This window comes from Oncorhynchus masou, unplaced genomic scaffold, assembly GCF_036934945.1.
Source record: "Oncorhynchus masou masou isolate Uvic2021 unplaced genomic scaffold, UVic_Omas_1.1 unplaced_scaffold_1228, whole genome shotgun sequence".
Lineage (NCBI taxonomy): Eukaryota > Metazoa > Chordata > Actinopteri > Salmoniformes > Salmonidae > Oncorhynchus > Oncorhynchus masou.
Genome location: NW_027002084.1, coordinates 59,601 through 81,187, shown reverse-complemented (window position 1 = coordinate 81,187; position 21,587 = coordinate 59,601).

Sequence of the window (21,587 nt, the reverse complement as noted above, 5' to 3'; positions counted from 1 at the left end):
AAAAAGTTGAACGCTCGAGTTTAAAATCGAGACCATTTTCATCTGTCCAACCGTCACGAGGAGCCGATCGGGCCCGACGTTGCCTGTTTCGGATGGCCTCGGGGCTCCCGTGTCTACCTCGCAGTTGGAAAAAGTTGAACGCTCGAGTTTAAAATCGAGACCATTTTCATCTGTCCAACCGTCACGAGGAGCCGATCGGGCCCGACGTTGCCTGTTTCGGATGGCCTCGGGGCTCCGTGTCTACCTCGCACTTGGAAAAAGTTGAACGCTCGAGTTTAAAATCGAGACCATTTCCATTTGTCCAACCGTCACGAGGAGCCGATCGGGCCCGACGTTGCCTGTTTCGGATGGCCTCGGGGCTCCCGTGTCTACCTCGCAGTTGGAAAAAGTTGAACGCTCGAGTTTAAAATCGAGACCATTTTCATCTGTCCAACCGTCACGAGGAGCCGATCGGGCCCGACGTTGCCTGTTTCGGATGGCCTCGGGGCTCCCGTGTCTACCTCGCACTTGGAAAAAGTTGAACGCTCGAGTTTAAAATCGAGACCATTTCCATTTGTCCAACCGTCACGAGGAGCCGATCGGGCCCGACGTTGCCTGTTTCGGATGGCCTCGGGGCTCCCGTGTCTACCTACCTCGCAGTTGGAAAAAGTTGAACGCTCGAGTTTAAAATCGAGACCATTTCCATTTGTCCAACCGTCACGAGGAGCCGATCGGGCCCGACGTTGCCTGTTTCGGATGGCCTCGGGGCTCCCGTGTCTACCTCGCAGTTGGAAAAAGTTGAACGCTCGAGTTTAAAATCGAGACCATTTTCATCTGTCCAACCGTCACGAGGAGCCGATCGGGCCCGACGTTGCCTGTTTCGGATGGCCTCGGGGCTCCCGTGTCTACCTCGCACTTGGAAAAAGTTGAACGCTCGAGTTTAAAATCGAGACCATTTCATCTGTCCAACCGTCACGAGGAGCCGATCGGGCCCGACGTTGCCTGTTTCGGATGGCCTCGGGGCTCCCGTGTCTACCTCGCACTTGGAAAAGTTGAACGCTCGAGTTTAAAATCGAGACCATTTCCATCTGTCCAACCGTCACGAGGAGCCGATCGGGCCCGACGTTGCCTGTTTCGGATGGCCTCGGGGCTCCCGTGTCTACCTCGCAGTTGGAAAAAGTTGAACGCTCGAGTTTAAAATCGAGACCATTTTCATCTGTCCAACCGTCACGAGGAGCCGATCGGGCCCGACGTTGCCTGTTTCGGATGGCCTCGGGGCTCCCGTGTCTACCTCGCACTTGGAAAAGTTGAACGCTCGAGTTTAAAATCGAGACCATTTCCATTTGTCCAACCGTCACGAGGAGCCGATCGGGCCCGACGTTGCCTGTTTCGGATGGCCTCGGGGCTCCCGTGTCTACCTCGCAGTTGGAAAAAGTTGAACGCTCGAGTTTAAAATCGAGACCATTTTCATCTGTCCAACCGTCACGAGGAGCCGATCGGGCCCGACGTTGCCTGTTTCGGATGGCCTCGGGGCTCCCGTGTCTACCTCGCACTTGGAAAAGTTGAACGCTCGAGTTTAAAATCGAGACCATTTCATCTGTCCAACCGTCACGAGGAGCCGATCGGGCCCGACGTTGCCTGTTTCGGATGGCCTCGGGGCTCCCGTGTCTACCTCGCACTTGGAAAAAGTTGAACGCTCGAGTTTAAAATCGAGACCATTCTCATCTGTCCAACCGTCACGAGGAGCCGATCGGGCCCGACGTTGCCTGTTTCGGATGGCCTCGGGGCTCCCGTGTCTACCTCGCACTTGGAAAAAGTTGAACGCTCGAGTTTAAAATCGAGACCATTTCCATTTGTCCAACCGTCACGAGGAGCCGATCGGGCCCGACGTTGCCTGTTTCGGATGGCCTCGGGGCTCCCGTGTCTACCTCGCAGTTGGAAAAAGTTGAACGCTCGAGTTTAAAATCGAGACCATTTCCATCTGTCCAACCGTCACGAGGAGCCGATCGGGCCCGACGTTGCCTGTTTCGGATGGCCTCGGGGCTCCCGTGTCTACCTCGCAGTTGGAAAAAGTTGAACGCTCGAGTTTAAAATCGAGACCATTTTCATCTGTCCAACCGTCACGAGGAGCCGATCGGGCCCGACGTTGCCTGTTTCGGATGGCCTCGGGGCTCCCGTGTCTACCTCGCACTTGGAAAAAGTTGAACGCTCGAGTTTAAAATCGAGACCATTTTCATCTGTCCAACCGTCACGAGGAGCCGATCGGGCCCGACGTTGCCTGTTTCGGATGGCCTCGGGGCTCCCGTGTCTACCTCGCAGTTGGAAAAAGTTGAACGCTCGAGTTTAAAATCGAGACCATTTCATCTGTCCAACCGTCACGAGGAGCCGATCGGGCCCGACGTTGCCTGTTTCGGATGGCCTCGGGGCTCCCGTGTCTACCTCGCAGTTGGAAAAAGTTGAACGCTCGAGTTTAAAATCGAGACCATTTCCATTTGTCCAACCGTCACGAGGAGCCGATCGGGCCCGACGTTGCCTGTTTCGGATGGCCTCGGGGGTCCCGTGTCTACCTCGCAGTTGGAAAAAGTTGAACGCTCGAGTTTAAAATCGAGACCATTTTCATCTGTCCAACCGTCACGAGGAGCCGATCGGGCCCGACGTTGCCTGTTTCGGATGGCCTCGGGGCTCCCGTGTCTACCTCGCAGTTGGAAAAAGTTGAACGCTCGAGTTTAAAATCGAGACCATTTCATCTGTCCAACCGTCACGAGGAGCCGATCGGGCCCGACGTTGCCTGTTTCGGATGGCCTCGGGGCTCCCGTGTCTACCTCGCACTTGGAAAAAGTTGAACGCTCGAGTTTAAAATCGAGACCATTTCCATTTGTCCAACCGTCACGAGGAGCCGATCGGGCCCGACGTTGCCTGTTTCGGATGGCCTCGGGGCTCCGTGTCTACCTCGCAGTTGGAAAAAGTTGAACGCTCGAGTTTAAAATCGAGACCATTTTCATCTGTCCAACCGTCACGAGGAGCCGATCGGGCCCGCAGTTGGAAAAAGTTGAACGCTCGAGTTTAAAATCGGGCATTTTCATCTGTCCAACCGTCACGAGGAGCCGATCGGGCCCGACGTTGCCTGCCTGTTTCGGTGGCCTCGGGGCTCCCGTGTCTACCTCGCAGTTGGAAAAAGTTGAACGCTCGAGTTTAAAATCGAGACCATTTCCATCTGTCCAACCGTCACGAGGAGCCGATCGGGCCCGACGTTGCCTGTTTCGGATGGCCTCGGGGCTCCCGTGTCTACCTCGCAGTTGGAAAAAGTTGAACGCTCGAGTTTAAAATCGAGACCATTTCCATTTGTCCAACCGTCACGAGGAGCCGATCGGGCCCGACGTTGCCTGTTTCGGATGGCCTCGGGGCTCCCGTGTCTACCTCGCAGTTGGAAAAAGTTGAACGCTCGAGTTTAAAATCGAGACCATTTTCATCTGTCCAACCGTCACGAGGAGCCGATCGGGCCCGACGTTGCCTGTTTCGGATGGCCTCGGGGCTCCCGTGTCTACCTCGCACTTGGAAAAAGTTGAACGCTCGAGTTTAAAATCGAGACCATTTCCATTTGTCCAACCGTCACGAGGAGCCGATCGGGCCCGGCGTGCCTGTTTCGGATGGCCTCGGGGCTCCCGTGTCTACCTCGCAGTTGGAAAAAGTTGAACGCTCGAGTTTAAAATCGAGACCATTTCCATTTGTCCAACCGTCACGAGGAGCCGATCGGGCCCGACGTTGCCTGTTTCGGATGGCCTCGGGGCTCCCGTGTCTACCTCGCAGTTGGAAAAGTTGAACGCTCGAGTTTAAAATCGAGACCATTTCCATTTGTCCAACCGTCACGAGGAGCCGATCGGGCCCGACGTTGCCTGTTTCGGATGGCCTCGGGGCTCCCGTGTCTACCTCGCAGTTGGAAAAAGTTGAACGCTCGAGTTTAAAATCGAGACCATTTTCATCTGTCCAACCGTCACGAGGAGCCGATCGGGCCCGACGTTGCCTGTTTCGGATGGCCTCGGGGCTCCCGTGTCTACCTCGCACTTGGAAAAAGTTGAACGCTCGAGTTTAAAATCGAGACCATTTCCATTTGTCCAACCGTCACGAGGAGCCGATCGGGCCCGACGTTGCCTGTTTCGGATGGCCTCGGGGCTCCCGTGTCTACCTCGCAGTTGGAAAAAGTTGAACGCTCGAGTTTAAAATCGAGACCATTTTCATCTGTCCAACCGTCACGAGGAGCCGATCGGGCCCGACGTTGCCTGTTTCGGATGGCCTCGGGGCTCCCGTGTCTACCTCGCACTTGGAAAAAGTTGAACGCTCGAGTTTAAAATCGAGACCATTTCCATTTGTCCAACCGTCACGAGGAGCCGATCGGGCCCGACGTTGCCTGTTTCGGATGGCCTCGGGGCTCCCGTGTCTACCTCGCAGTTGGAAAAAGTTGAACGCTCGAGTTTAAAATCGAGACCATTTCATTTGTCCAACCGTCACGAGGAGCCGATCGGGCCCGACGTTGCCTGTTTCGGATGGCCTCGGGGCTCCGTGTCTACCTCGCAGTTGGAAAAGTTGAACGCTCGAGTTTAAAATCGAGACCATTTTCATCTGTCCAACCGTCACGAGGAGCCGATCGGGCCCGACGTTGCCTGTTTCGGATGGCCTCGGGGCTCCCGTGTCTACCTCGCAGTTGGAAAAAGTTGAACGCTCGAGTTTAAAATCGAGACCATTTCATCTGTCCAACCGTCACGAGGAGCCGATCGGGCCCGACGTTGCCTGTTTCGGATGGCCTCGGGGCTCCCGTGTCTACCTCGCACTTGGAAAAAGTTGAACGCTCGAGTTTAAAATCGAGACCATTTCATCTGTCCAACCGTCACGAGGAGCCGATCGGGCCCGACGTTGCCTGTTTCGGATGGCCTCGGGGCTCCCGTGTCTACCTCGCAGTTGGAAAAAGTTGAACGCTCGAGTTTAAAATCGAGACCATTTCTCATCTGTCCAACCGTCACGAGGAGCCGATCGGGCCCGACGTTGCCTGTTTCGGATGGCCTCGGGGCTCCCGTGTCTACCTCGCAGTTGGAAAAGTTGAACGCTCGAGTTTAAAATCGAGACCATTTCTCATTGTCCAACCGTCACGAGGAGCCGATCGGGCCCGACGTTGCCTGTTTCGGATGGCCTCGGGGCTCCCGTGTCTACCTCGCAGTTGGAAAAAGTTGAACGCTCGAGTTTAAAATCGAGACCATTTTCATCTGTCCAACCGTCACGAGGAGCCGATCGGGCCCGACGTTGCCTGTTTCGGATGGCCTCGGGGCTCCCGTGTCTACCTCGCACTTGGAAAAAGTTGAACGCTCGAGTTTAAAATCGAGACCATTTCCATTTGTCCAACCGTCACGAGGAGCCGATCGGGCCCGACGTTGCCTGTTTCGGATGGCCTCGGGGCTCCCGTGTCTACCTCGCAGTTGGAAAAAGTTGAACGCTCGAGTTTAAAATCGAGACCATTTTCATCTGTCCAACCGTCACGAGGAGCCGATCGGGCCCGACGTTGCCTGTTTCGGATGGCCTCGGGGCTCCCGTGTCTACCTCGCACTTGGAAAAAGTTGAACGCTCGAGTTTAAAATCGAGACCATTTCATTTGTCCAACCGTCACGAGGAGCCGATCGGGCCCGACGTTGCCTGTTTCGGAGGGCCTCGGGGCTCCCGTGTCTACCTCGCAGTTGGAAAATTTGAACGCTCGAGTTTAAAATCGAGACCATTCTCATCTGTCCAACCGTCACGAGGAGCCGATCGGGCCCGACGTTGCCTGTTTCGGAGGGCCTCGGGGCTCCCGTGTCTACCTCGCACTTGGAAAAAGTTGAACGCTCGAGTTTAAAATCGAGACCATTTCTCATTTGTCCAACCGTCACGAGGAGCCGATCGGGCCCGACGTTGCCTGTTTCGGATGGCCTCGGGGCTCCCGTGTCTACCTCGCAGTTGGAAAAAGTTGAACGCTCGAGTTTAAAATCGAGACCATTTCATCTGTCCAACCGTCACGAGGAGCCGATCGGGCCCGACGTTGCCTGTTTCGGATGGCCTCGGGGCTCCCGTGTCTACCTCGCAGTTGGAAAAAGTTGAACGCTCGAGTTTAAAATCGAGACCATTTTCATCTGTCCAACCGTCACGAGGAGCCGATCGGGCCCGACGTTGCCTGTTTCGGATGGCCTCGGGGCTCCCGTGTCTACCTCGCACTTGGAAAAAGTTGAACGCTCGAGTTTAAAATCGAGACCATTTCCATTTGTCCAACCGTCACGAGGAGCCGATCGGGCCCGACGTTGCCTGTTTCGGATGGCCTCGGGGCTCCCGTGTCTACCTCGCAGTTGGAAAAAGTTGAACGCTCGAGTTTAAAATCGAGACCATTTCCATTTGTCCAACCGTCACGAGGAGCCGATCGGGCCCGACGTTGCCTGTTTCGGATGGCCTCGGGGCTCCCGTGTCTACCTCGCAGTTGGAAAAAGTTGAACGCTCGAGTTTAAAATCGAGACCATTTTCATCTGTCCAACCGTCACGAGGAGCCGATCGGGCCCGACGTTGCCTGTTTCGGATGGCCTCGGGGCTCCCGTGTCTACCTCGCACTTGGAAAAAGTTGAACGCTCGAGTTTAAAATCGAGACCATTTCCATTTGTCCAACCGTCACGAGGAGCCGATCGGGCCCGACGTTGCCTGTTTCGGATGGCCTCGGGGCTCCCGTGTCTACCTCGCAGTTGGAAAAAGTTGAACGCTCGAGTTTAAAATCGAGACCATTTCCATCTGTCCAACCGTCACGAGGAGCCGATCGGGCCCGACGTTGCCTGTTTCGGATGGCCTCGGGGCTCCCGTGTCTACCTCGCAGTTGGAAAAAGTTGAACGCTCGAGTTTAAAATCGAGACCATTTCATCTGTCCAACCGTCACGAGGAGCCGATCGGGCCCGACGTTGCCTGTTTCGGATGGCCTCGGGGCTCCCGTGTCTACCTCGCAGTTGGAAAAGTTGAACGCTCGAGTTTAAAATCGAGACCATTTCCATTTGTCCAACCGTCACGAGGAGCCGATCGGGCCCGACGTTGCCTGTTTCGGATGGCCTCGGGGCTCCCGTGTCTACCTCGCAGTTGGAAAAAGTTGAACGCTCGAGTTTAAAATCGAGACCATTTCCATTTGTCCAACCGTCACGAGGAGCCGATCGGGCCCGACGTTGCCTGTTTCGGATGGCCTCGGGGCTCCCGTGTCTACCTCGCAGTTGGAAAAAGTTGAACGCTCGAGTTTAAAATCGAGACCATTTTCATCTGTCCAACCGTCACGAGGAGCCGATCGGGCCCGACGTTGCCTGTTTCGGATGGCCTCGGGGCTCCCGTGTCTACCTCGCACTTGGAAAAGGTTGAACGCTCGAGTTTAAAATCGAGACCATTTCCATTTGTCCAACCGTCACGAGGAGCCGATCGGGCCCGACGTTGACTGTTTCGGATGGCCTCGGGGCTCCCGTGTCTACCTCGCAGTTGGAAAAAGTTGAACGCTCGAGTTTAAAATCGAGACCATTTTCATCTGTCCAACCGTCACGAGGAGCTGATCGGGCCCGACGTTGCCTGTTTCGGATGGCCTCGGGGCTCCCGTGTCTCCTCGCACTTGGAAAAGTTGAACGCTCGAGTTTAAAATCGAGACCATTTCCATTTGTCCAACCGTCACGAGGAGCCGATCGGGCCCGACGTTGCCTGTTTCGGATGGCCTCGGGGCTCCCGTGTCTACCTCGCAGTTGGAAAAAGTTGAACGCTCGAGTTTAAAATCGAGACCATTTTCATCTGTCCAACCGTCACGAGGAGCCGATCGGGCCCGACGTTGCCTGTTTCGGATGGCCTCGGGGCTCCCGTGTCTACCTCGCACTTGGAAAAAGTTGAACGCTCGAGTTTAAAATCGAGACCATTTCCATTTGTCCAACCGTCACGAGGAGCCGATCGGGCCCGACGTTGCCTGTTTCGGATGGCCTCGGGGCTCCCGTGTCTACCTCGCAGTTGGAAAAAGTTGAACGCTCGAGTTTAAAATCGAGACCATTTTCATCATGTCCAACCGTCACGAGGAGCCGATCGGGCCCGACGTTGCCTGTTTCGGATGGCCTCGGGGCTCCGTGTCTACCTCGCACTTGGAAAAAGTTGAACGCTCGAGTTTAAAATCGAGACCATTTCCATTTGTCCAACCGTCACGAGGAGCCGATCGGGCCCGACGTTGCCTGTTTCGGATGGCCTCGGGGCTCCCGTGTCTACCTCGCAGTTGGAAAAAGTTGAACGCTCGAGTTTAAAATCGAGACCATTTCCATTTGTCCAACCGTCACGAGGAGCCGATCGGGCCCGACGTTGCCTGTTTCGGATGGCCTCGGGGCTCCCGTGTCTACCTCGCAGTTGGAAAAGTTGAACGCTCGAGTTTAAAATCGAGACCATTTCCATTTGTCCAACCGTCACGAGGAGCCGATCGGGCCCGACGTTGCCTGTTTCGGATGGCCTCGGGGCTCCCGTGTCTACCTCGCAGTTGGAAAAAGTTGAACGCTCGAGTTTAAAATCGAGACCATTTTCATCTGTCCAACCGTCACGAGGAGCCGATCGGGCCCGACGTTGCCTGTTTCGGATGTGCCTCCTCGGGGCTCCCGTGTCTACCTCGCACTTGGAAAAAGTTGAACGCTCGAGTTTAAAATCGAGACCATTTTCATTTGTCCAACCGTCACGAGGAGCCGATCGGGCTCGACGTTGCCTGTTTCGGATGGCCTCGGGGCTCCCGTGTCTACCTCGCAGTTGGAAAAAGTTGAACGCTCGAGTTTAAAATCGAGACCATTCTCATCTGTCCAACCGTCACGAGGAGCCGATCGGGCCCGACGTTGCCTGTTTCGGATGGCCTCGGGGCTCCCGTGTCTACCTCGCACTTGGAAAAGGTTGAACGCTCGAGTTTAAAATCGAGACCATTTCCATTTGTCCAACCGTCACGAGGAGCCGATCGGGCCCGACGTTGCCTGTTTCGGATGGCCTCGGGGCTCCCGTGTCTACCTCGCAGTTGGAAAAAGTTGAACGCTCGAGTTTAAAATCGAGACCATTTTCATCTGTCCAACCGTCACGAGGAGCCGATCGGGCCCGACGGCCTGTTTCGGATGGCCTCGGGGCTCCCGTGTCTACCTCGCACTTGGAAAAAGTTGAACGCTCGAGTTTAAAATCGAGACCATTTCCATTTGTCCAACCGTCACGAGGAGCCGATCGGGCCCGACGTTGCCTGTTTCGGATGGCCTCGGGGCTCCCGTGTCTACCTCGCAGTTGGAAAAAGTTGAACGCTCGAGTTTAAAATCGAGACCATTTTCATCTGTCCAACCGTCACGAGGAGCCGATCGGGCCCGACGTTGCCTGTTTCGGATGGCCTCGGGGCTCCCGTGTCTACCTCGCACTTGGAAAAAGTTGAACGCTCGAGTTTAAAATCGAGACCATTTCATTTGTCCAACCGTCACGAGGAGCCGATCGGGCCCGACGTTGCCTGTTTCGGATGGCCTCGGGGCTCCCGTGTCTACCTCGCAGTTGGAAAAAGTTGAACGCTCGAGTTTAAAATCGAGACCATTTCATCTGTCCAACCGTCACGAGGAGCCGATCGGGCCCGACGTTGCCTGTTTCGGATGGCCTCGGGGCTCCCTCGTGTCTACCTCGCACTTGGAAAAAGTTGAACGCTCGAGTTTAAAATCGAGACCATTTCATTTGTCCAACCGTCACGAGGAGCCGATCGGGCCCGACGTTGCCTGTTTCGGATGGCCTCGGGGCTCCCGTGTCTACCTCGCAGTTGGAAAAAGTTGAACGCTCGAGTTTAAAATCGAGACCATTTTCATCTGTCCAACCGTCACGAGGAGCCGATCGGGCCCGACGTTGCCTGTTTCGGATGGCCTCGGGGCTCCCGTGTCTACCTCGCACTTGGAAAAAGTTGAACGCTCGAGTTTAAAATCGAGACCATTTCCATTTGTCCAACCGTCACGAGGAGCCGATCGGGCCCGACGTTGCCTGTTTCGGATGGCCTCGGGGCTCCCGTGTCTACCTCGCAGTTGGAAAAAGTTGAACGCTCGAGTTTAAAATCGAGACCATTTTCATCTGTCCAACCGTCGTCACAGGAGCCGATCGAGCCGATCGGAGGCTCGGGGCTCCCGTGTCTACCTCGCACTTGGAAAAGTTGAACGCTCGAGTTTAAAATCGAGACCATTTCTCATTTGGGCCCGACGTTGCCTGTTTCGGATGGCCTCGGGGCTCCCGTGTCTACCTCGCAGTTGGAAAAAGTTGAACGCTCGAGTTTAAAATCGAGACCATTTCTCATTTGTCCAACCGTCACGAGGAGCCGATCGGGCCCGACGTTGCCTGTTTCGGATGGCCTCGGGGCTCCCGTGTCTACCTCGCAGTTGGAAAAAGTTGAACGCTCGAGTTTAAAATCGAGACCATTTCCATCTGTCCAACCGTCACGAGGAGCCGATCGGGCCCGACGTTGCCTGTTTCGGATGGCCTCGGGGCTCCGTGTCTACCTCGCAGTTGGAAAAAGTTGAACGCTCGAGTTTAAAATCGAGACCATTTCCATTTGTCCAACCGTCACGAGGAGCCGATCGGGCCCGACGTTGCCTGTTTCGGATGGCCTCGGGGCTCCCGTGTCTACCTCGCACTTGGAAAAAGTTGAACGCTCGAGTTTAAAATCGAGACCATTCTCATTTGTCCAACCGTCACGAGGAGCCGATCGGGCCCGACGTTGCCTGTTTCGGATGGCCTCGGGGCTCCCGTGTCTACCTCGCAGTTGGAAAAAGTTGAACGCTCGAGTTTAAAATCGAGACCATTCTCATCTGTCCAACCGTCACGAGGAGCCGATCGGGCCCGACGTTGCCTGTTTCGGATGGCCTCGGGGCTCCCGTGTCTACCTCGCAGTTGGAAAAAGTTGAACGCTCGAGTTTAAAATCGAGACCATTTCCATTTGTCCAACCGTCACGAGGAGCCGATCGGGCCCGACGTTGCCTGTTTCGGATGGCCTCGGGGCTCCCGTGTCTACCTCGCAGTTGGAAAAAGTTGAACGCTCGAGTTTAAAATCGAGACCATTTTCATCTGTCCAACCGTCACGAGGAGCCGATCGGGCCCGACGTTGCCTGTTTCGGATGGCCTCGGGGCTCCCGTGTCTACCTCGCACTTGGAAAAAGTTGAACGCTCGAGTTTAAAATCGAGACCATTTCCATTTGTCCAACCGTCACGAGGAGCCGATCGGGCCCGACGTTGCCTGTTTCGGATGGCCTCGGGGCTCCCGTGTCTACCTCGCAGTTGGAAAAAGTTGAACGCTCGAGTTTAAAATCGAGACCATTTTCATCTGTCCAACCGTCACGAGGAGCCGATCGGGCCCGACGTTGCCTGTTTCGGATGGCCTCGGGGCTCCCGTGTCTACCTCGCACTTGGAAAAAGTTGAACGCTCGAGTTTAAAATCGAGACCATTTCATCTGTCCAACCGTCACGAGGAGCCGATCGGGCCCGACGTTGCCTGTTTCGGATGGCCTCGGGGCTCCCGTGTCTACCTCGCAGTTGGAAAAAGTTGAACGCTCGAGTTTAAAATCGAGACCATTTTCATCTGTCCAACCGTCACGAGGAGCCGATCGGGCCCGACGTTGCCTGTTTCGGATGGCCTCGGGGCTCCGTGTCTACCTCGCACTTGGAAAAAGTTGAACGCTCGAGTTTAAAATCGAGACCATTTCCATTTGTCCAACCGTCACGAGGAGCCGATCGGGCCCGACGTTGCCTGTTTCGGATGGCCTCGGGGCTCCCGTGTCTACCTCGCAGTTGGAAAAAGTTGAACGCTCGAGTTTAAAATCGAGACCATTTTCATCTGTCCAACCGTCACGAGGAGCCGATCGGGCCCGACGTTGCCTGTTTCGGATGGCCTCGGGGCTCCCGTGTCTACCTCGCAGTTGGAAAAAGTTGAACGCTCGAGTTTAAAATCGAGACCATTTCTCATCTGTCCAACCGTCACGAGGAGCCGATCGGGCCCGACGTTGCCTGTTTCGGATGGCCTCGGGGCTCCGTGTCTACCTCGCACTTGGAAAAAGTTGAACGCTCGAGTTTAAAATCGAGACCATTTCCATTTGTCCAACCGTCACGAGGAGCCGATCGGGCCCGACGTTGCCTGTTTCGGATGGCCTCGGGGCTCCCGTGTCTACCTCGCAGTTGGAAAAAGTTGAACGCTCGAGTTTAAAATCGAGACCATTTTCATCTGTCCAACCGTCACGAGGAGCCGATCGGGCCCGACGTTGCCTGTTTCGGATGGCCTCGGGGCTCCCGTGTCTACCTCGCACTTGGAAAAAGTTGAACGCTCGAGTTTAAAATCGAGACCATTTCTCATCTGTCCAACCGTCACGAGGAGCCGATCGGGCCCGACGTTGCCTGTTTCGGATGGCCTCGGGGCTCCGTGTCTACCTCGCAGTTGGAAAAAGTTGAACGCTCGAGTTTAAAATCGAGACCATTTTCATCTGTCCAACCGTCACGAGGAGCCGATCGGGCCCGACGTTGCCTGTTTCGGATGGCCTCGGGGCTCCCGTGTCTACCTCGCACTTGGAAAAAGTTGAACGCTCGAGTTTAAAATCGAGACCATTTCCATTTGTCCAACCGTCACGAGGAGCCGATCGGGCCCGACGTTGCCTGTTTCGGATGGCCTCGGGGCTCCCGTGTCTACCTCGCAGTTGGAAAAAGTTGAACGCTCGAGTTTAAAATCGAGACCATTTTCATCTGTCCAACCGTCACGAGGAGCCGATCGGGCCCGACGTTGCCTGTTTCGGATGGCCTCGGGGCTCCCGTGTCTACCTCGCAGTTGGAAAAAGTTGAACGCTCGAGTTTAAAATCGAGACCATTTCCATTTGTCCAACCGTCACGAGGAGCCGATCGGGCCCGACGTTGCCTGTTTCGGATGGCCTCGGGGCTCCCGTGTCTACCTCGCAGTTGGAAAAAGTTGAACGCTCGAGTTTAAAATCGAGACCATTCTCATCTGTCCAACCGTCACGAGGAGCCGATCGGGCCCGACGTTGCCTGTTTCGGATGGCCTCGGGGCTCCCGTGTCTACCTCGCAGTTGGAAAAAGTTGAACGCTCGAGTTTAAAATCGAGACCATTTCTCATTTGTCCAACCGTCACGAGGAGCCGATCGGGCCCGACGTTGCCTGTTTCGGATGGCCTCGGGGCTCCCGTGTCTACCTCGCAGTTGGAAAAAGTTGAACGCTCGAGTTTAAAATCGAGACCATTCTCATCTGTCCAACCGTCACGAGGAGCCGATCGGGCCCGACGTTGCCTGTTTCGGATGGCCTCGGGGCTCCCGTGTCTACCTCGCACTTGGAAAAAGTTGAACGCTCGAGTTTAAAATCGAGACCATTTCCATTTGTCCAACCGTCACGAGGAGCCGATCGGGCCCGACGTTGCCTGTTTCGGATGGCCTCGGGGCTCCCGTGTCTACCTCGCAGTTGGAAAAAGTTGAACGCTCGAGTTTAAAATCGAGACCATTTTCATCTGTCCAACCGTCACGAGGAGCCGATCGGGCCCGACGTTGCCTGTTTCGGATGGCCTCGGGGCTCCCGTGTCTACCTCGCACTTGGAAAAAGTTGAACGCTCGAGTTTAAAATCGAGACCATTTCTCATTTGTCCAACCGTCACGAGGAGCCGATCGGGCCCGACGTTGCCTGTTTCGGATGGCCTCGGGGCTCCCGTGTCTACCTCGCAGTTGGAAAAAGTTGAACGCTCGAGTTTAAAATCGAGACCATTTTCATCTGTCCAACCGTCACGAGGAGCCGATCGGGCCCGACGTTGCCTGTTTCGGATGGCCTCGGGGCTCCCGTGTCTACCTCGCACTTGGAAAAGTTGAACGCTCGAGTTTAAAATCGAGACCATTTCCATTTGTCCAACCGTCACGAGGAGCCGATCGGGCCCGACGTTGCCTGTTTCGGATGGCCTCGGGGCTCCCGTGTCTACCTCGCAGTTGGAAAAAGTTGAACGCTCGAGTTTAAAATCGAGACCATTTCTCATCTGTCCAACCGTCACGAGGAGCCGATCGGGCCCGACGTTGCCTGTTTCGGATGGCCTCGGGGCTCCCGTGTCTACCTCGCAGTTGGAAAAAGTTGAACGCTCGAGTTTAAAATCGAGACCATTTCATTTGTCCAACCGTCACGAGGAGCCGATCGGGCCCGACGGCCCGACGTTTGCCTGTTTCGGATGGCCTCGGGGCTCCCGTGTCTACCTCGCACTTGGAAAAAGTTGAACGCTCGAGTTTAAAATCGAGACCATTTCCATTTGTCCAACCGTCACGAGGAGCCGATCGGGCCCGACGTTGCCTGTTTCGGATGGCCTCGGGGCTCCCGTGTCTACCTCGCAGTTGGAAAAAGTTGAACGCTCGAGTTTAAAATCGAGACCATTTCATCTGTCCAACCGTCACGAGGAGCCGATCGGGCCCGACGTTGCCTGTTTCGGATGGCCTCGGGGCTCCCGTGTCTACCTCGCAGTTGGAAAAAGTTGAACGCTCGAGTTTAAAATCGAGACCATTTCTCATTTGTCCAACCGTCACGAGGAGCCGATCGGGCCCGACGTTGCCTGTTTCGGATGGCCTCGGGGCTCCCGTGTCTACCTCGCAGTTGGAAAAAGTTGAACGCTCGAGTTTAAAATCGAGACCATTTTCATCTGTCCAACCGTCACGAGGAGCCGATCGGGCCCGACGTTGCCTGTTTCGGATGGCCTCGGGGCTCCCGTGTCTACCTCGCACTTGGAAAAAGTTGAACGCTCGAGTTTAAAATCGAGACCATTTCCATTTGTCCAACCGTCACGAGGAGCCGATCGGGCCCGACGTTGCCTGTTTCGGATGGCCTCGGGGCTCCCGTGTCTACCTCGCAGTTGGAAAAAGTTGAACGCTCGAGTTTAAAATCGAGACCATTTTCATCTGTCCAACCGTCACGAGGAGCCGATCGGGCCCGACGTTGCCTGTTTCGGATGGCCTCGGGGCTCCCGTGTCTACCTCGCACTTGGAAAAAGTTGAACGCTCGAGTTTAAAATCGAGACCATTCTCATCTGTCCAACCGTCACGAGGAGCCGATCGGGCCCGACGTTGCCTGTTTCGGATGGCCTCGGGGCTCCCGTGTCTACCTCGCAGTTGGAAAAAGTTGAACGCTCGAGTTTAAAATCGAGACCATTCTCATCTGTCCAACCGTCACAAAGCCGATCGGGCCCGACGTTGTCTGTTTCGGAGGGCCTCGGGGCTCCCGTGTCTACCTCGCAGTTGGAAAAAGTTGAACGCTCGAGTTTAAAATCGAGACCATTTCCATTTGTCCAACCGTCACGAGGAGCCGATCGGGCCCGACGTTGCCTGTTTCGGATGGCCTCGGGGCTCCCGTGTCTACCTCGCAGTTGGAAAAAGTTGAACGCTCGAGTTTAAAATCGAGACCATTTTCATCTGTCCAACCGTCACGAGGAGCCGATCGGGCCCGACGTTGCCTGTTTCGGATGGCCTCGGGGCTCCCGTGTCTACCTCGCACTTGGAAAAAGTTGAACGCTCGAGTTTAAAATCGAGACCATTTCCATTTGTCCAACCGTCACGAGGAGCCGATCGGGCCCGACGTTGCCTGTTTCGGATGGCCTCGGGGCTCCCGTGTCTACCTCGCAGTTGGAAAAAGTTGAACGCTCGAGTTTAAAATCGAGACCATTTTCATCTGTCCAACCGTCACGAGGAGCCGATCGGGCCCGACGTTGCCTGTTTCGGATGGCCTCGGGGCTCCCGTGTCTACCTCCCGTGCACTTGGAAAAGTTGAACGCTCGAGTTTAAAATCGAGACCATTTCATTTGTCCAACCGTCACGAGGAGCCGATCGGGCCCGACGTTGCCTGTTTCGGATGGCCTCGGGGCTCCCGTGTCTACCTCGCAGTTGGAAAAAGTTGAACGCTCGAGTTTAAAATCGAGACCATTCTCATCTGTCCAACCGTCACGAGGAGCCGATCGGGCCCGACGTTGCCTGTTTCGGATGGCCTCGGGGCTCCCGTGTCTACCTCGCACTTGGAAAAAGTTGAACGCTCGAGTTTAAAATCGAGACCATTTCTCATTTGTCCAACCGTCACGAGGAGCCGATCGGGCCCGACGTTGCCTGTTTCGGATGGCCTCGGGGCTCCCGTGTCTACCTCGCAGTTGGAAAAAGTTGAACGCTCGAGTTTAAAATCGAGACCATTTCTCATCTGTCCAACCGTCACGAGGAGCCGATCGGGCCCGACGTTGCCTGTTTCGGATGGCCTCGGGGCTCCCGTGTCTACCTCGCAGTTGGAAAAAGTTGAACGCTCGAGTTTAAAATCGAGACCATTTCCATTTGTCCAACCGTCACGAGGAGCCGATCGGGCCCGACGTTGCCTGTTTCGGATGGCCTCGGGGCTCCCGTGTCTACCTCGCAGTTGGAAAAAGTTGAACGCTCGAGTTTAAAATCGAGACCATTTTCATCTGTCCAACCGTCACGAGGAGCCGATCGGGCCCGACGTTGCCTGTTTCGGATGGCCTCGGGGCTCCCGTGTCTACCTCGCACTTGGAAAAAGTTGAACGCTCGAGTTTAAAATCGAGACCATTCTCATTTGTCCAACCGTCACGAGGAGCCGATCGGGCCCGACGTTGCCTGTTTCGGATGGCCTCGGGGCTCCCGTGTCTACCTCGCAGTTGGAAAAAGTTGAACGCTCGAGTTTAAAATCGAGACCATTCTCATCTGTCCAACCGTCACGAGGAGCCGATCGGGCCCGACGTTGCCTGTTTCGGATGGCCTCGGGGCTCCCGTGTCTACCTCGCACTTGGAAAAGTTGAACGCTCGAGTTTAAAATCGAGACCATTTCCATTTGTCCAACCGTCACGAGGAGCCGATCGGGCCCGACGTTGCCTGTTTCGGATGGCCTCGGGGCTCCCGTGTCTACCTCGCAGTTGGAAAAAGTTGAACGCTCGAGTTTAAAATCGAGACCATTTTCATCTGTCCAACCGTCACGAGGAGCCGATCGGGCCCGACGTTGCCTGTTTCGGATGGCCTCGGGGCTCCCGTGTCTACCTCGCACTTGGAAAAAGTTGAACGCTCGAGTTTAAAATCGAGACCATTTCCATTTGTCCAACCGTCACGAGGAGCCGATCGGGCCCGACGTTGCCTGTTTCGGATGGCCTCGGGGCTCCCGTGTCTACCTCGCAGTTGGAAAAAGTTGAACGCTCGAGTTTAAAATCGAGACCATTTTCATCTGTCCAACCGTCACGAGGAGCCGATCGGGCCCGACGTTGCCTGTTTCGGATGGCCTCGGGGCTCCCGTGTCTACCTCGCACTTGGAAAAAGTTGAACGCTCGAGTTTAAAATCGAGACCATTTCCATTTGTCCAACCGTCACGAGGAGCCGATCGGGCCCGACGTTGCCTGTTTCGGATGGCCTCGGGGCTCCCGTGTCTACCTCGCAGTTGGAAAAAGTTGAACGCTCGAGTTTAAAATCGAGACCATTTTCATCTGTCCAACCGTCACGAGGAGCCGATCGGGCCCGACGTTGCCTGTTTCGGATGGCCTCGGGGCTCCCGTGTCTACCTCGCAGTTGGAAAAAGTTGAACGCTCGAGTTTAAAATCGAGACCATTCTCATCTGTCCAACCGTCACGAGGAGCCGATCGGGCCCGGATGTTGCCTGTTTCGGATGGCCTCGGGGCTCCCGTGTCTACCTCGCAGTTGGAAAAAAGTTGAACGCTCGAGTTTAAAATCGAGACCATTTTCATTTGTCCAACCGTCACGAGGAGCCGATCGGGCCCGACGTTGCCTGTTTCGGATGGCCTCGGGGCTCCCGTGTCTACCTCGCACTTGGAAAAGTTGAACGCTCGAGTTTAAAATCGAGACCATTTCATTTGTCCAACCGTCACGAGGAGCCGATCGGGCCCGACGTTGCCTGTTTCGGATGGCCTCGGGGCTCCCGTGTCTACCTCGCAGTTGGAAAAAGTTGAACGCTCGAGTTTAAAATCGAGACCATTCTCATCTGTCCAACCGTCACGAGGAGCCGATCGGGCCCGACGTTGCCTGTTTCGGATGGCCTCGGGGCTCCCGTGTCTACCTCGCACTTGGAAAAAGTTGAACGCTCGAGTTTAAAATCGAGACCATTTCCATTTGTCCAACCGTCACGAGGAGCCGATCGGGCCCGACGTTGCCTGTTTCGGATGGCCTCGGGGCTCCGTGTCTACCTCGCAGTTGGAAAAAGTTGAACGCTCGAGTTTAAAATCGAGACCATTTTCATCTGTCCAACCGTCACGAGGAGCCGATCGGGCCCGACGTTGCCTGTTTCGGATGGCCTCGGGGCTCCCGTGTCTACCTCGCACTTGGAAAAGTTTGAACGCTCGAGTTTAAAATCGAGACCATTTCCATTTGTCCAACCGTCACGAGGAGCCGATCGGGCCCGACGTTGCCTGTTTCGGATGGCCTCGGGGCTCCCGTGTCTACCTCGCAGTTGGAAAAAGTTGAACGCTCGAGTTTAAAATCGAGACCATTTTCATCTGTCCAACCGTCACGAGGAGCCGATCGGGCCCGACGTTGCCTGTTTCGGATGGCCTCGGGGCTCCCGTGTCTACCTCGCACTTGGAAAAAGTTGAACGCTCGAGTTTAAAATCGAGACCATTCTCATCTGTCCAACCGTCACGAGGAGCCGATCGGGCCCGACGTTGCCTGTTTCGGATGGCCTCGGGGCTCCCGTGTCTACCTCGCAGTTGGAAAAAGTTGAACGCTCGAGTTTAAAATCGAGACCATTCTCATCTGTCCAACCGTCACGAGGAGCCGATCGGGCCCGACGTTGCCTGTTTCGGATGGCCTCGGGGCTCCCGTGTCTACCTCGCACTTGGAAAAGTTGAACGCTCGAGTTTAAAATCGAGACCATTTCCATTTGTCCAACCGTCACGAGGAGCCGATCGGGCCCGACGTTGCCTGTTTCGGATGGCCTCGGGGCTCCCGTGTCTACCTCGCAGTTGGAAAAAGTTGAACGCTCGAGTTTAAAATCGAGACCATTTTCATCTGTCCAACCGTCACGAGGAGCCGATCGGGCCCGACGTTGCCTGTTTCGGATGGCCTCGGGGCTCCCGTGTCTACCTCGCACTTGGAAAAAGTTGAACGCTCGAGTTTAAAATCGAGACCATTTCCATTTGTCCAACCGTCACGAGGAGCCGATCGGGCCCGACGTTGCCTGTTTCGGATGGCCTCGGGGCTCCCGTGTCTACCTCGCAGTTGGAAAAAGTTGAACGCTCGAGTTTAAAATCGAGACCATTTTCATCTGTCCAACCGTCACGAGGAGCCGATCGGGCCCGACGTTGCCTGTTTCGGATGGCCTCGGGGCTCCCGTGTCTACCTCGCACTTGGAAAAAGTTGAACGCTCGAGTTTAAAATCGAGACCATTCTCATTTGTCCAACCGTCACGAGGAGCCGATCGGGCCCGACGTTGCCTGTTTCGGATGGCCTCGGGGCTCCCGTGTCTACCTCGCAGTTGGAAAAAGTTGAACGCTCGAGTTTAAAATCGAGACCATTCTCATCTGTCCAACCGTCACGAGGAGCCGATCGGGCCCGACGTTGCCTGTTTCGGATGGCCTCGGGGCTCCCGTGTCTACCTCGCACTTGGAAAAGGTTGAACGCTCGAGTTTAAAATCGAGACCATTTCTATTTGTCCAACCGTCACGAGGAGCCGATCGGGCCCGACGTTGCCTGTTTCGGATGGCCTCGGGGCTCCCGTGTCTACCTCGCAGTTGGAAAAAGTTGAACGCTCGAGTTTAAAATCGAGACCATTCTCATCTGTCCAACCGTCACGAGGAGCCGATCGGGCCCGACGTTGCCTGTTTCGGATGGCCTCGGGGCTCCCGTGTCTACCTCGCAGTTGGAAAAAGTTGAACGCTCGAGTTTAAAATCGAGACCATTTCCATTTGTCCAACCGTCACGAGGAGCCGATCGGGCCCGACGTTGCCTGTTTCGGATGGCCTCGGGGCTCCCGTGTCTACCTCGCAGTTGGAAAAAGTTGAACGCTCGAGTTTAAAATCGAGACCATTTTCATCTGTCCAACCGTCACGAGGAGCCGATCGGGCCCGACGTTGCCTGTTTCGGATGGCCTCGGGGCTCCCGTGTCTACCTCGCACTTGGAAAAAGTTGAACGCTCGAGTTTAAAATCGAGACCATTTCTCATTTGTCCAACCGTCACGAGGAGCCGATCGGCCGACGTTGCCTGTTTCGGATGGCCTCGGGGCTCCCGTGTCTACCTCGCAGTTGGAAAAAGTTGAACGCTCGAGTTTAAAATCGAGACCATTTTCATCTGTCCAACCGTCACGAGGAGCCGATCGGGCCCGACGTTGCCTGTTTCGGATGGCCTCGGGGCTCCGTGTCTACCTCGCACTTGGAAAAAGTTGAACGCTCGAGTTTAAAATCGAGACCATTTCCATTTGTCCAACCGTCACGAGGAGCCGATCGGGCCCGACGTTGCCTGTTTCGGATGGCCTCGGGGCTCCCGTGTCTACCTCGCAGTTGGAAAAAGTTGAACGCTCGAGTTTAAAATCGAGACCATTTTCATCTGTCCAACCGTCACGAGGAGCCGATCGGGCCCGACGTTGCCTGTTTCGGATGGCCTCGGGGCTCCCGTGTCTACCTCGCACTTGGAAAAAGTTGAACGCTCGAGTTTAAAATCGAGACCATTTCCATTTGTCCAACCGTCACGAGGAGCCGATCGGGCTCGACGTTGCCTGTTTCGGAGTGCCTCGGGGCTCCCGTGTCTACCTCGCAGTTGGAAAAAGTTGAACGCTCGAGTTTAAAATCGAGACCATTTTCATCTGTCCAACCGTCACGAGGAGCCGATCGGGCCCGACGTTGCCTGTTTCGGATGGCCTCGGGGCTCCCGTGTCTACCTCGCACTTGGAAAAAGTTGAACGCTCGAGTTTAAAATCGAGACCATTTCATTTGTCCAACCGTCACGAGGAGCCGATCGGGCCCGACGTTGCCTGTTTCGGATGGCCTCGGGGCTCCCGTGTCTACCTCGCAGTTGGAAAAAGTTGAACGCTCGAGTTTAAAATCGAGACCATTCTCATCTGTCCAACCGTCACGAGGAGCCGATCGGGCCCGACGTTGCCTGTTTCGGATGGCCTCGGGGCTCCCGTGTCTACCTCGCAGTTGGAAAAAGTTGAACGCTCGAGTTTAAAATCGAGACCATTTCATCTGTCCAACCGTCACGAGGAGCCGATCGGGCCCGACGTTGCCTGTTTCGGATGGCCTCGGGGCTCCCGTGTCTACCTCGCAGTTGGAAAAAGTTGAACGCTCGAGTTTAAAATCGAGACCATTTTCATCTGTCCAACCGTCACGAGGAGCCGATCGGGCCCGACGTTGCCTGTTTCGGATGGCCTCGGGGCTCCCGTGTCTACCTCGCACTTGGAAAAAGTTGAACGCTCGAGTTTAAAATCGAGACCATTCTCATTTGTCCAACCGTCACGAGGAGCCGATCGGGCCCGACGTTGCCTGTTTCGGATGGCCTCGGGGCTCCCGTGTCTACCTCGCAGTTGGAAAAAGTTGAACGCTCGAGTTTAAAATCGAGACCATTCTCATCTGTCCAAC